This window comes from Mesoplodon bidens (assembly GCF_964165515.1).
Source record: "Mesoplodon bidens genome assembly, chromosome: 11".
NCBI lineage: Eukaryota > Metazoa > Chordata > Mammalia > Artiodactyla > Ziphiidae > Mesoplodon > Mesoplodon bidens.
In genome coordinates, this window is record NC_138167.1 from 51,021,534 (window position 1) to 51,027,746 (window position 6,213).

A 6,213-nucleotide genomic window follows, 5' to 3' on the forward strand; every position below is an offset into this window, starting at 1 on the left:
ATCCAGGGTCACACATTGCATTTAGTTGTCTTGCCTCTTGAATCTCTTTAATCTAAATGAGTTCACAGGCCTTTGTTTTGTCTTTCATACTGTGACATTTTTTAACAGTCATGATCAGTTGTCTTGGAGAATGTCCCTAGACCCCCCTCGATCTTTTCACATAAACAATGCTAATTAATTACGTTCCTTTTCTGAAAAAATAAGCATTTATATTAAGACTTTATAGCCACCTGTACATTTCTGATTTTGCACATCGTCTACAACAGATTTGGATTAGAAGTGGATTAGCGTTATTTTCTGGAGACATCTGAGAACCTGGCTTAGAGGATGAAGGTAGGGAGTCACTGGATGTATCTTCAGTTTGTCTCCTCGGTTCCTTCCAAACTCAGTTAATCCAATAAGTCACTGTCATAGGAATTTCCCTACAATTGCACTCTTTGTTCCAGTCTTTCCCCTACCTAAGAACCTGGTAGGTATATAACATAGTGTTTAAGTGCTCTGAGCCACACTGTCCTAGGTTTGAATCCCAGACCTGTCCAGTATTAACGCAGCAAGTATTAATATTACTAACCTTAGGCAAATTTCTTAATCTCTTTAAAAAGTGTTTCTTCATCTGTAAATATCACAAGATTATTGTGATGGTTGAATAAAATCATGTGTATTAAGAGACAATAAATAATGAATTATAAATAGTAATTTATTAATGATATAATAAATCATGAATAATTATAAACCATTATACTGGCTTCTTATCATCTCCAGTCTGAAATCCCTACTCTTCAGTCTGGTCTTTGGTGATCACCATATAGCCATATGATCTCCATCACCACCATATATCTTTGTCTTCCACTATTTCCATCTATCATGGTGCTTTTTTTTTTTTTTTTTCACTGTGCCTGACGCAGGGTAGGAACTCAGAACATGTTGAATGAATGAGTGAATGTGTTAAGTTCCTTCTTCATTTCTTTGCTTTTATCGCCTTGAATTGCCTTTCTTCTTTTTGTCCCCCAACAAATCATTAACAGATTCTGATTAAATGTCAAGTCATGTGTTACAGGGACTGTTCTCTGTACTTTAGGGAATGGCAAGATTTATTAGATACAACTTCTTCCCTTTCTGCTCTGAATGAATTTACAGACCAGTTGAGATGATAAGATATATTCAAATAATAAAAAGACAGCAGAGGAAATGATATGCCACAAGAGAGATACAGAGAATGTTCTGAGAAAGTTGAGAGGAGGAAAATATTGTTTGGTGGTGGTGGTAGCCCTTGAGATATTATGCCTTGAAGGGTGGATGGAACTGGTTCAAACATTGGCCCTGAATGGTGGGGTAGGATGCTGGGAGTGAATCATGGACGTGCTAGACAGAAGAATCATCAGGGTGAACAAAAGTACAGGGTGGAGAGAGCAAGTGGTTTCATTTAGCTGGAGCAGATCATAAAAAGGAGTAGTGGTACATGCAGATTGAGAGGCAGATTGGAACTGATTTTGCTTGGTCCGACCTAGTGGTTTCACCACTGAACCATCAAGAAAAAGAGGGAAGGAAGGAAAGAAGGGAGGAAGGAAGGAAGAAAGGAAGGAAGGAAGGGAGGGCAGGAAGGGAGGAAGGAAGGGAGAGAGGGAAGGAAGGGAGAAAGGAAGAAAGGAAGGGAGGAAGGGAGGAAAGGAAGGAAGGAAGGGAGGGAGGGAGGAAGGAAGGGAGGAAGGGAAGGAAGGAAGGGAAGGAAGGAAGGAAGGGAGGAAGGAAGGGAGAAAGGAAGGAAAGAAGGAAGGGAGGGAGGAAGGGAGAAAGGAAGGAAAGAAGGAAGGGAGGGAGGGAAGGAGGGAAAGAAGGGAGGGCTACCTAGTTTTTTTAAATTATTTTTTGTTGAGCGACTTTTTTTTTTTTTAATTGGAGTATAATTGCTTTACAATGTTGTGTTTGTTTCTGCTGGACAAGGAAGTGAATCAGCTATATGTATACCTATTCCCCTCCCTCTTGGACCTCCCTCCCACCCCACCCCCCATCCTACCCATCTAGGTCGCCACAGAGCACCGAACTGACCTTCCTGTGCTTTAGAGCAGGTTCCTGCTAGCTATCTATTTTACGCATGGTAGTGTCTATATGTCAATCCTAATCTCCCAATTCGTCCCACACTCCCCTTCCCCGTTTAATAAATTCTTTTGGGTAAAAATGGTTTGGGTGGCATATTTGTGATGTCTATTTTATTATTTTTATTTATTTTTTTAATTTTTTTATTGGAGTATAAATATCTTTGCCTTTTCTTTCAAACCAAATCTGTGTAATAATGTTTACATCCATACATACACCCATTTAAATACTATGTTGTTTACTTAGTAGCTCTTTAAAGCACTTCATGTGGCTTAATGTGAAAAATACAAGCAAAAAATTAACAAACCATTGAATTAAATTATTTTTTTGCTTGCCTTCTTCATCGAATGGTTAGTTGTAAACACAGATGTATAGGCAATATACATAGACTTTTTTTCTCTTTTAGAAAATACAACTTACTTCTTTGTTGTCTGTTCCTATCACAAGGTAGATAAATATGCTTGAAGTATGAAACATTAATCCATCATAAATCCAACAGTTACTGTTTTCAAAGCGTTCAACTCTAGTGTGGGATATAATAAATTTAGAAATACAAGGTGAACACGATAGCTTTGAGGCATAATATGGATACAAGTGTTGAAGGAATATGCAAAAGAGAGATCACTGTGGGCTGAATCTAAAATTGCATATGGGGGCTTCCCTGGTGGTGCAGTGGTTAAGAAGCTGCCTGTCAATGCAGGGGACAAGGGTTCGAGCCCTGGTCTGGGAAGATCCCACATGCTGCAGAGCAACAAAGCCCCTGTGCCACAACTACTAAGCCTGCACTCTAGAGCCCGCAAGCCACAACTACTGAAGCCCGCACGCCGAGAGCCCGTGCTCCACAACAATAGAAGCCACTGCAATGAGAAGCCCGTGCACTGCAAGGCAGAGCAGCCCCCGCTCACCGCAACTAGAGAAAACCCGTGCACAGAAACGAAGACCCAATGTAGCCAAAAATAAATTTAAAAAATAAATAAATAAAATAAAATTGCATATGTAGGCTGATTCTCAACCAAATCAAGCAAGTCTCAATGTCCAGTCCCATCACAACAGTACTATGGGAATATTACAGAGCTCTCAGTTATTGAGTGCTTACATTATGCTGAGAATGTTACATATATTTTTTTTCTTTTTACAGTGACTCTTTAATGAATGTATTAACATCCCCATTTTCCAGATGAGGAAACAAAGGTCGATAGGTGTAACTTACCTATAGGTATATAACTAGTTAGTAGGTAAGCAGGGATTTGAAATCAGTTCTGCCTGGCTTCTAGGCCTGGATTTATTCCTGCGTGTCACACTAGGCTTTAGAGCAGCGGTCCCCAACCTTTTTGGCACCAGGGACTGGTTTCATGGAAGACAGTTTTTCCACGGACAAGGGTGGGCATGGGGGATGGTTCAGGCAGTAATGCGAGCCATGGGGAGCATCAGATGAAGCTTGGCTCGCTCATCCGCCGCTCACCTGCTGTGCAGCCTGGTTCCTAACAGGCCGTGGACCAGTACCAGTCCTTGGCCTAGGGGTTGGGGACACTTGCTTTAGAGGGCTTTGTCCCCCATAGCTTCCCATCCTGAGGCTTCTGGTGTTCTAAGCACTCTCGATAGCAAAGATCTCAGCAGAACGTTGGTCTTGCACATTCTGACTTCTGTGCTTTTTTCCTTTCTGTTGGAATTGTCAACCTGAGCCAAGATTGTTTTTATTTCTGCCTTCAGATCTTTTGCCATCTGTTTGTTGATCTGGTGAGACAATTCACAGAGCAGTTTGTTTGCATGGAGGCTGAGAAGCTTTTGGGGAAATATCTTGAGCTTTTGTGTCCACTTGCAAGGGCTGAGCTACATAATGGAGAGAAGTCCATTTCTCTTGTGAGAAAAGAATTCCTAAGGTTGGGAAAGAGTACTAGTGTCTTACATCTCAGAAGAGGGAACTATTCTGAAAATAGCTTAGTTACTGTTAACTTGAATCACTGTTGTTACGAAATACTTTTATTCCCCCATCCACTCTGCCACTGAACCTGTGTCTGGCTCTCTGCCCTCATCATGCTAACAACAAATCAACTTTTCTCCTCCACTGATATGTGAACACTGCCAGCTGTAGAAACCGAGTTCAGAGAAACCCACCACTGGTCTTTGCCTTACTGAATAGTAAACCACTCTGAAACCAAGAAAACAAAGCATAGTATGGAACTGTGTACTGAATGTCTCACATTATTTTTAATTAAAAAAAATTGGCATCTTTTTTCCCCATACGGGGAAGTTTTGCAGAGAATTTTTGGGAAGTATTTTCAATGTTTTTTTAAACTATGTTTTTACCTTTTATTTTTCAAGTAAAAACAGAGTATATGCTTGTGATAAAATCATTTAACATACATTAAAGTAGAAAGAAAGAAATAAACATGACACAGAACTTCATTACGCAGACATAACTGATGTTAAATTTTGGTGTATTTTTACCATCTAGTTTATTTTCATACCATTCTTTACCATATGATCTTTTTGTCATCATTTTTAAATACATAGTTAATATCATACCATATATTTATACACACATATATAAAGATAGTTTTTATATAGTTTACATGCATATACAAACACACATATATGTGTATATAGTTTTTATGTACAGTTATTGTAAGGACAAATAAAAATAAAAATAGCAGGCTGAATGTTCCCTATTGCAAATAAGGGAAGAGAATTCTCCTTTTGCTTAGAGCATTTACTTTAGAAAACTTGTATTTTTAAGTACTTTCTTTTCTCTGAAATGTATATAAATTCTTTGGAAGACTAGAAAGGCATTTTGTCACTTTCTGACCGAGGGATGTCTTCCTCTGGGGACCTGGGAGCCGTCTCTTTGAATGTAGACATTGAGGGGGACAGTACCCCTTTCTCTAGTCTCTGGCAAGGCAGAAGCCTATCTTTGTTTGGTGCCTTGCTCCACATTGCAAAACTTCCTCCTGCCATAAAAATATGAGAAGTTTGTTTCTCCTCTGGATAAAGCCAAGTATCTAACCAACCCAGATGGTCACCCTAATTACCAGGTAAATTAGGATATACTATGTGTGACAAATGGTACTGTCATGTCCTCTTACTTGAGGACTAGTTACTGTTTATCTTGAGGACATGTATGTAATGGGTTGTGTCTGCTTGGCTGTATAAGAGGGTGAGATTCCTTTCTGTCTTTGCAATCTCTTAGTGCTTTGCCTGTGATGTACATCTCATTCTGCTTTAATTTTTATTCAATAATGAAAGTGTTTTCTTCCTTTACTACTTTTGTGGAGAAGATTTTTGCAGGGAGAAGATTTGTTTTAATTACATTTTCCCAACATTATATGTGTACGACTGTGTGTGTGTGTGTGTGTACAACATAATAGCATAGGACTATTCTAAGTCTTAGATGAAAGACAGTAGGAAGAGGTGCTTGGTAAGACCTTATCTTCCTTACATTTCTTATTAATATCTCCTAATTAGAAAATACTCAGATTATCCAATTTGGGTTTTAAAAATACATAAAGTAAAATAATTATTTGCAGTCCTTGACATCCATACATTTCTAGCTTTTTAGACAGGCCACCTGTCTTTTGATCTAACTGATAATAAAGTTTTTGAAAAGCGGAGGATAATCCAAAACAACTTAAACACCAATTAATTTCTCATAAGAAATGAAAATTAGAAGATTTGTTCTACTAGACTAAAAAAGTTAGTCCTAACACACTTTTTTGCCATATTGTATTAATATAAAGAACATTAAAATCATTTATGGGGAAAAACAAATATATAAAAAGGTTATCTATGAATTAATAAAAGGAACAGAAAATGTCAAATTGAATGTAAATGTCAATAGCAATTAGGTATAATATATTATTTTCTTTTTCTTTGTGCAGGTTATTGCATTCAAGGTCACTGTCATGCTTGATGATATTATAGGCTCAATGTTATTTAATTCTGGTGGCATTGTTACATTTTTTTGATTATTCTTTTACTAGAGTGAAAAGTGACAAATGTCAGTGACTTTTTTTTTTAAAGGAGAACTGTGCAACATTTTATTGAGGAAAACTTTGAGCAAATAAGTGTGTAAGGAGCAGGGTATTATGAAATCTCATATTTCCATCACACAGTTTTAATGAT